Raw genomic sequence first — 10,107 nt, 5'->3', positions numbered from 1 at the left:
ACACCAAGCGTGACACTGAATGCTGCAACCCCTCTACAGATTTTCTCAAAAACTGCGTCTCTTTCTCATTATGGGACATCCTTGATGAAATCTGGGATATCATTCCCCTTAAAGAATCCATCCACGGGGGTCAGATTCAGAAGGCTGGGAAAGCACATTGCAGTCCTGAGTACATGGAATAGACTCCTCTGGAGAAGATACACACTCTGCAGCACATGATACAGAGCCCTTAGACATGGTAATGTGGATATATACACTCACACACACATACAGGAAAATGTCAGACACAGTTTCCCCCAGAGTACCTTCAGAGAGTCACCGAGTATAAGGAGCCAGCCACACAGCGCCCCTGTGGACAGTAATTATGATAAAAGCCCGGCGCTGACTAATCAACCTTAATAGGTTGAATAGTACTAACTACACTCCCCGTCTATAACACCCTGGTACCACAGTAACTGGAGTTATGTGGGGTTCAGTGCTCCCTGTCAGCATCCTGTTCAGCGTTCTGCAGGGAGAAAATGGCGCTGGTGAGTGCTGCATCCGCTCTGATGAGAAGCCCCGCCCCCTGTAAAGGCGCGGCTTCCCGCACAATGATTATACTGGTCTGAGGTCTCATGGTGCTAACAGCGGGATTTGCCCCTGTTAGCTATAAACATCAGTGTTAGGCTGGCCTAGGATGCCCCTCAGCAGCATCTACATACACGTTGCTGAGCCTGTATGGAGCGCAGCCTGCCAGAGCTGCGCTTCCACCCTTGTGCTGCCATTCCTGCCGCTGTACTCACCACTCTTCTTTCTTCTGGCTCTGTTAGGGGCTGGCAGCCGTGCTGCGGGAGTGAGTGGTCGCCTAGTGGGCTTGCGATCAGCACCCTCAGGAGCTCAGTGTCCTATCAGGGGAGATAGAGAACCATTAACTTCTACAGTTGGTTCCTACTCCCCCCTAAGTCCCACGAAGCAGGGAGGCTGTTGCCAGCAGCCTCCCTGTACCTAACACTTTTAGAAAAAAGTTAAAACTAGAAAAACTCCTAAGAGCTCCCCTAGCTGTGACCGGCTCCTCCGGGTACATTTTCTAAACTGAGTCTAGTAGGAGGGGCATAGAGGGAGAGGCCAGTCCACACTATTAAACTCTTAAAGTGCCAGTGGCTCCCAAAGGACCCATCTATACCCCATGGTACTAAATGGACCCCAGCATCCTCTAGGACATAATATAAATATTGTTACTGTTTCTATTATTCTATATAACAATATGTTAACTAGGGATAAAATGATGTTACACAGTACAAAGTAGGTATAAGGTTCTACCACTCTGATTGCTACTGTCTGGTATCAGCCCTACCTATGTCACACTAACACAAAAACAAGCAAGGGGAAAACTGAAAATACGTGCTCACACCCTAGTGAAAGGCAATGCAAAATAGCTGCCTGCAACTGCGTGCACATTCGAAGCAAAGATGCAGATCAGGCAAACATCGTACTCCTGAGTGAATCTATGGTCAATCAAAATGGCCGCTCCGACTGACACACCGGAGATTTATTTCCTGCGCACAGACTTGCAGTTGGTGTCTGATATGGGCCCTGAAACTGGTTTTCTACACGCCTGTGTTTTGCTGCTACTCCCCTTTACCTCCCACAAAACAGCCGCCCCCTGTCAATCACTTGCTAATTAATCCTCACTGCGACTCACTGAATAGCAATTTACAATTCAAGTGCCACACTACATGAACATCGGAATAGCGTACAACTATGAATCAGGCCAACAGGGCAGAACCACATTCTGGAAAGCATGAGCTTACACACCGTGTTACGGTGCACTCCTGTGGATCAGTCTATTCCAACACACAATTTCACATACAAATTTACTGCAATTTTACACATATCTAATATGAACACATGGGCCCTCATTCCGAGTTGTTCGCTCGGTAAATTTCTTCGCATCGCAGCGATTTTCAGCTTAGTGCGCATGCGCAATGTCCGCACTGCGACTGCGCCAAGTAAATTTGCTATGCAGTTAGGAATTTTACTCACGGTTTTTTCTTCGTTCTGGTGATCGTAATGTGATTGACAGGAAGTGGGTGTTTCTGGGCGGAAACAGGCCGTTTTATGGGTGTGTGCGAAAAAACGCTACCGTTTCTGGGAAAAACGCGGGAGTGGCTGGAGAAACGGAGGAGTGTCTGGGCAAACGCTGGGTGTGTTTGTGACGTCAAACCAGGAACGACAAGTACTGAACTGATCGCAGATGCCGAGTAAGTGTGGAGCTACTCAGAAACTGCCAAGTCCACCACCTTTTGTAAAGGAAACTTTTACTTTATAATCCAGTTCAACTCTCCTTGTAGTAAGACATACATGATTCAAAACAATTGAGCATCTGGATGAAGGAACCGGCGCATGTGTGCCCAAAAAGGGGGCAGGGCCTTGGGAAAGGGGTGGAGCCTCATGGCACCCTGTGAGGGGAGGTGCCCAGCAGCTGCCCCAGGATCCCCCTGCACTAGGAATAGATGCCATCTATTCGCCTGCTGCATGTGTGCTCCACTGTTGTCCCCAACCCCCAAAACTGCCACCCACCCACTGCGGGACACTGCGGCCAAGATAGGAAAAGCCTCAAAACTGCCACAAGCAATGCAGTGTTGTAAACATCTTGTGTATGTTTCGGCAGGTAACGTTATGGAGTTTTAAATGAAATGTCAGTTAGCTAGACTATTTGTTTGCTGATACATGCACCATCATGGTTCATTTAACAGCTTATAACCTCTTGGCAAGTCAACTGGCAAAAGATAGAAGTAAATATTACACCTAACGGCCCAGAAATAAATCAGTCTTGTTATTAGTATAAATGACACATTGTATACAAACAGCAACCAGCATAATAGGTAAATGTGAGCATATTGTAACTGCTCATTGCTAAACGTCCCTAGCAAATTAACCACTGCACTACTGGAACGCATGTTTACATCAGCTTGGAACTTCGTCATAGCATTGCACTGACTACTCACATGACATTGCCCTGTTCACTGGAGCGGGACATTTGTCAAGATTACTGTATGTCGTGAAGTAGAAAACTACAAGGATCTGATTATGCAACCAGAAAAAAAATAATTATTAATCCCACTAATTTCTCATTCCACAGTCCAGTAATCTCTGATTTGTTTTCTATTTTGTTACTGTCCAGCCCATGATTCATTTTGCTACAATCTATTAATGCTGAGAAAAAAGGGAACTTCTTGTTAACAAAGTTATATAACTTCTACTTGTTTTTCAGAATAGATGTAGTGGTAGTGGTGGTAGTACCTGCTTAACCTGCTGACCAACATGCAAAAATTATACAGTAACAATGGTGCATATAAGCTAATGACTGGGTGTGCAGGCAAGGCAATAAGCAGGGTCTCATCGCAAATAGCAAAATCCTTGGAGGGCCATTGAGTATCAAGGCTCCATCTGGTGGTAAAACATTGTACTGAGTGTCTATAAGTATACGTACAGTATGTGTGTTGATTTTGTAAAATTCTTCATACTTGGCTATGATTTAACGTCATGCCACTGGTGCAAATCACATTAGAACCAAGGCGTGAAAGGTAATTTTAGGGTCATCTGTCTGGATCTATCTATCTATATATCTATCTATCTATCTATCTATCTATCTATCTATCTATCTATCTGTCTATAGGCCCCCATGGATCCGATTTTCCCCCGATCTTCCCGGCAGCTTCCCGGGAGTCCTGCGATTACAATTTGCAACCAAGTAGTTTTTTTAACATCTGATGAATCACATCTGATTGTGTACAAATGCATTCCGATATGCACCTTTTCCTCCAATTGCGATAAATATTCATGGCAGCCATGCCAATCTGAGACTCCGATCCGAGGAGCACGGGAGGAGGAAAATTAAATGCGATGTGACACTTTTCATCCGATCCATCAAACAGAAAGCTCGGAATCGGATGAAAATTGGTCATATCGCACTAGTCAAAACAAACAGAACTCTACAAAAAAACCATTGGACCAACTACTGCTTATTTCACATAGACAAGTATATGTTCAAACCGCAGACTTATTTAGCATCAGTTTTCAAATTGACCACAAACCAACAGCCTATCCACCCAAATAATATACTACCAATTGACAGGCCTGTTTGAGTTCTAAAATACATTCTATTGGACAAAGCACTTATTAAAAAATTTTTCACATGTTCGAATGTACACCTTTGCTTTGTACACCTATCCTATAACAGTAATGTTATAGGATAGGTGCTTGATGGATACTGTATCTACACCAGCAATTGTTTAAAAAATAATAATATTGAAATGTTTGTTAAAACATACTTTACACTGCCTGTTGAAATGGGTTGGGTATGCGTGACCGGTGGTCACCTCCATGGTCGCCACAGGTTCTATTCCCACTCTATGGGTGTCGTGGTTCCCACGAGTGGGAACAGTCCATGCTAGTCGGCATGCCGACTATCGGGATAGTGAGGGGGCGGGATGTAGGGGAGGTGTTGTGACTGGCGGTCTCCTGACCGCCAGGAGACTGACACCCGGAATCCCAACAGCCAGCACTTTGATGACGGCCATCATACCGACACCCGCCCCTAATTCCCACTCGGTTGGAGGGTCTATAGCAAAGCTCGCCACTGGGACAGCAGCGTGGCATGCGCAGCGAGCCCGCAAGAGGACTCTCTGCCGTATATTCCTGCAGACGGGATGCCGCTGTCGGTATACTGACAGCCGGTATCCCATCTACCAGTATGTCATACCAGACCCAACCAGTATACCACATTTGGTGTATCTTACAAAATATATTGTTTGTTGTGTTAACATTTTTTCACGAAATCAATAAATAAACATTTTAATGATTATGCTGGACATATACACAACAATTATCTGGCGGGTGCTGAAATCTAAACTTAATGTCAGCAAATAAGAGAGAGTAAGGCTGGGGACGAGAGCTCACATTTTGTGTGTGTGTCCTCTCTGCTCCTTCTCCTCTCCCCCTCTATTTAAACGAATAACAGATAACATAGTAGAAGACAGACAAGATAAACATTGAAAACGAAAACCTACTGTACACTACACTACGAGCACACCACAGGTGCACACAATTAAACACTAAAAAGACTGAAAAGAAATGACAGTACAAAAAAATTAGACAAACTTTAAACTAATGCTGGGCACATATAGGCAGATATATTGGCTGATCAATTGATCGGACGACCTAGTCTTAACTGATCGCCGGGTATGTATAAAAAATATGTCTGTGAACGACGTCGTTTGCAGACATATAGCATTGGCTCTGCTGCGCAGATGATGACCAATATATCTACAGATATGTTATGCCACACAGTAGTGCTCCTTATATACAATGACCACAGTAGTGCCCCTTATACACAACTAGTTCCCCCTACCATTACCACAACTAGTTCCCAATACCATGCTAAGGCTTCTAGTACTATGATGGAGAAAGAAAAATACTAATGCACACTCTAAGCACTAAGAATACTGATAGTAAAAATGGTTTTAAAAAACCCCTCAGAATTAACATAGAGCAGAGGTTCCCAAACGCGGTCCTCAAGGCACCCCAACGGTTCAGGTTTTAAATGTATCCATGCTTGGTCGCAGGTGACTTAATTAGCACCTCAGTCAATTTGATTTAACCATCAGTGCTGAGCCATGGATATACCTAAATCCTGGACTGTTGGGGCGCCTTGAGGACCGCGTTTGGGAACCTCTGACATAGAGTATATCTGAAGTTCTTAGCACACATTTGCGCAAATATATGGGCCCATGCACCACGACCAGGTGACTTCATTACATGGGTCCATAACATCACTAATACATAATATACATTTATCCAGGTTTTACCTTCAAAAAGATACCTTATTAATGTGTGGTCAGCAATAGGGAGGCCAATCCCGAAACTGGGATCGGCAGGATCTCTAAATTCTGGCCCAAAAATGCCAGGATTTGAATCTCGCTATTGGAGCTTCCATTTCCAGGATTAGGTTGTGCATGCGCAGTTTTGCTGTGCGGCCCGGGTGGAAGTGGGGTATTTAAAGCTTAGGATGTAGCGCTGGCCGCCAGCCAATTGGAGCTGGCGGGCCAGCAGCCAATCAGGGAAGCGTCCACAGCAGCAGCTCCTGATTGGCTGCCGGACTGCCAGTTCTTATTGACTGGTGGCCAGTGCTATATTTTAAATGCCGCCGGCGCGGTGAGTGTGTGTCCATGGCTGCCTGCCTAATAGTAAGTATTGCTACCTACACCCACCCGCCCTCCCTGCTCCCTACATCCTCCCTGCTCCTTACATCCTCCGTGCTCCCTACACCCACCCTCCCGCGCTATTTCCTACATTCTCCCTGCTCCCTACTGCTCCCTACATCCTCCCTGCTCCCTACACCCATTCTCCTGCACTGCTCCCTACATCCTCTGTGCTCCCTACACCCACCCTCCCTGTTCCCTACACCCTTCCTCACTGCCCTCCACAACTACTCTCCCTGCGATCCTTACTGCAATTCTGGGATCTCGAATAACGGGATTGAAAAAATGGCCTGGGGATTGTCTTCCCTAGTCAGCAATGTAGGAACCTGTGCTAATTAAAACACCTGAGGCTAGAGGGGAGGGGTGCCAATGCCAGAGTGAACGAGCCTTACCTTCAAGTGTACAATATATACACAAATATAGAGGAAAAATGGAATGGACTGGACTGCGCACACTATTTCTAAACATATTAAGAGGTGTTACCATGCTAAAGTTGGAGAAAGAAAAATACTGATGCAAACTCTTACACCTCCCTGCCCCCCTGTGCCTTTGCCATGTACTGTGAGGAGGGAGGAGGGGGGTTGGGGTTTAGTGCAGTTGCTGCTGCTTTGTGACCACCGGGGAGGAGGGTGCAGCTACTGGTACTATTAGCATCAGGAATTCTATAGAGCAGGAGCCACGACCAGCATGAGCAGTGACCTAATTGAGCCATCAGCAAGAGCCCCAGCTAGCAGGTGCTTGACATTTGGAGCTCTTACCAGCTGGAGCTATGATCTCCAGGAGCAAGACCAGTACCTGTGAGTGGTATCCGGATGATAGATAGTGTCTAGTTAGGCAGTCAATAGATAGACACCATATGTTAGACACACATTAGGTCGACAGGGTCAAAAGGTTGACATGAAAAAGGAAGACAGTACAAAAGGTCGACAGGGTCAAAAGGTCGGCGTGAAAATGGACGACATAAAAAAGGTAGACATAGGGTTCTTCTTTAATTTTACATGTTTTTGGATTATTTCATACCTTCTCTATCCATGTCGGCATAGAGTAGGTTATAAACCTTGTGGCGAGCGCAACGATCCACTGATCTTGAAGCGAGGTAAGCGAAGTGAGCCCCGCGAGGGGATGCCTTTCTACAATTGGGGGTCACAGATGACAAAACTATCCACACAAACCACAAAAATGCAAAAAAATAAATGGTATCTACCTTTTTGGTGTTGACCATTTTCATGTCGACCTTTTGATCCTGTCATCCTTTTATACTGTCTACCTTTTTCATATCGACTTCTTGACCCTGCCGACCTAATGTCTGTCTAACATGTGGTGTCTATCTATTGACTGTCTAACTAGACAATATCTAGCTATAATCCCACACTCCCTGTGGGTACCTTGGCCAGCATGTGCCCTGGGGGGTTTTGTGGAAGCAAGTCAGTTCTAAGTGCTAGTTATATAATAAACAAACATCCACACCATGAGTCTCCAGCAAGGGCTATGTTGAAGATGAGAACAGCACTCCAATAAACATACACGACACGTGCAAAATCAGCATATTAGGCAAAAACAGTTCATTCTTACAAGCATATCATATTTGTTATCTAACAGATCAGATTCATTCTGTGGATATTCATCCAACCCAGTCACAGCTCCCAACAGCTGTTTCTGTCACTACTGTCATCACGGGAGTATCAATCATATGCTGCTCAAAGTGCTTCCTAAATATACTGGTGACTAACATTAAGTGTGCTCACCTGTCCACTTTGCCAACCAAGCTTCCCGCCAAACGCCAGGGACAGCACGCTGCCAGGATGCCGGGATACATCAGGCCGCCACACCATGACACCACCAGGAAGTGACGTACATGCGACAGCACCCACGTCTCCCGCAAACCAGTCAGCAACACCCGTCCACTCACTATGACATGGCACTCGGGGGCACAGTGGAAATCTTCACATTATCTATATCTAAAACCAGAACCAAAAAACACCAAAATATGGGACAAACATAATCTTTAAACATCGCCATCAGTACCAAACGTAAAAAGCATATAAACAGTACATTATACCATAGTATCCATAATCAAGTTGGTTACCATGGTTGTTACAAACATGACAATTCTAGTATAGACTTGCAATGGAAGAAAAAAGAAGGCTCTTGTGTGGGCGCACTCTTGAGAGAAAAAGTTGATAGTATATGAGAATTTAGAGAATACTTAAGATATAACTTTTATTGACATTATTAAAACAAAAATGCCCTTCCCAGAGATCTATGAAAACAATAAAGATTTGAAAAAATGTTAAAATGTTCTGGTCTCTTTATTTCAAAGAGTATTTGGAAAGGTTGTAGACATTGGATTGTCATACCCCCATTTCCCCTGACCAGTACAGGGTTTCTGTATTGATGGAACCAGGGGTTGGTCAAAACAAGATTTTTTAGGAAAGTCCAAATAAATAAACTATGAATAACTAGAATGGTGATCAGTGGTCACCACTCTAGGGATTATATACCTGAATTACATATAAATACCACATTAACAGGCAGAATTGAGGGCATCAGATTACAGTCAAAAAATTGTTATTATTGTAAACACTGTAATGAAAAAATACGGAATAGAATTAGTGGTGATACTGCTGTTGGTGTCTCATGTCACATGAAAGAGGAAATTAATTCCTGCTCTACAACACCAGGTATTCGCAGGCAGTCACCTCTCCTGATACTAACCTGGCCCATCGCTGTTTAGCTTCCAAGATCGGACGAGATCGGGCGTTGACAGCGTGGTATGGTAGTAGAGATTTAAGTGTACACCAATGAAAGTGCACCTATATAAGAAATAAGAAATCGGCAGATAGAGAAGAAATAGCAGGTAGGAATTTAAAGTGGGTGAAAATATGTGGATCTGCTTTCCACGTTAGACACGGTTCCAAAGTTCCCACCGGTGTGGTACAATGTTCCGGGAATCATGGATGAGAGTCCACGAAGTTGGTGAATGAAGAAATAAGATAAACAGTTTATTGAATAAGAATTTGGATATAATAGGCTAGTTGCTTTGGTAAGATAGTAAAAGGACTTTGCTGCTACACAAAATATAATCACAAAGGACTGGATATTCCAACAGTAATGGGAAAAATTCCCTAGTGTCTCACTCTTAGATTCTGGTGTGATTGAAAATCATATTATATCATACACAGGAAATTCTTATTTAGAAGAAGGTATATCTCCTTGCAAGGTGAGAGATATATATTATAACGAGAAACTGTGAACAAGTTCTCACAGTATCAGGTAGAGTATGATTCAAAACACCATATGTCAATATAGGGTATAGATGATATAGGACTTTGTAAATGGATTACACAAAGCAAGGTATATAACCGTCAGAAAAAAACTGTGAAAAAAACGTCCCAATATGAAAAGAAAAATGCAGCAAGAATGTCAGTGTTTACAAATAGAGGAATCAATCTATAATAATTTAGATGCCAATTTGTCTATTGGTATATATATATGTAGGAGATAAATAATAACGCTATCCTGGCCTCGGTTGAGAAAGGCTGAGAATTTGGCTCATATCAAGGAGAAGCCCCTTAACAACAAGACCACACTGAAAAATAACAGGTGTAAATAGGGAAAGAAATAATATATAATCTCCCTAAATAAAGTGTTGCTATCCGTGGCATAGGTCCACAAGATAGAGGGGGCTTACGAATCTCCAATTCCTCCAGAAAACCAGGTAAGCAGAACAGGTATCAGGATAGTGCCATTGTAGGACTGTGTGGACGGACCCCCCCCGCAGAAAACGCGTTTCGTCCGTAGGGCTTGTTCACTTCCGGGTTCCGTGTACACAGCCCTACGGGCAGATGATACTAAACTGTGTAGA

The 10,107-nt window shown here is 44.0% G+C and overlaps 1 pseudogene; it reads right to left on the bottom strand.

Moving 5' to 3' along the window:
* Positions 1-8,908: 8,908 nt before the first annotated feature.
* On the bottom strand, positions 8,909-9,027 carry LOC134945972 (5S ribosomal RNA; annotated as a pseudogene).
* Positions 9,028-10,107: the final 1,080 nt, after the last annotated feature.

Source organism: Pseudophryne corroboree, chromosome 7, assembly GCF_028390025.1.
Source record: "Pseudophryne corroboree isolate aPseCor3 chromosome 7, aPseCor3.hap2, whole genome shotgun sequence".
In the NCBI taxonomy this organism is placed as follows: domain Eukaryota; kingdom Metazoa; phylum Chordata; class Amphibia; order Anura; family Myobatrachidae; genus Pseudophryne; species Pseudophryne corroboree.
Note: the sequence above shows the minus strand (reverse complement) of the source record. Positions and strands in the feature narration are given on the sequence as shown.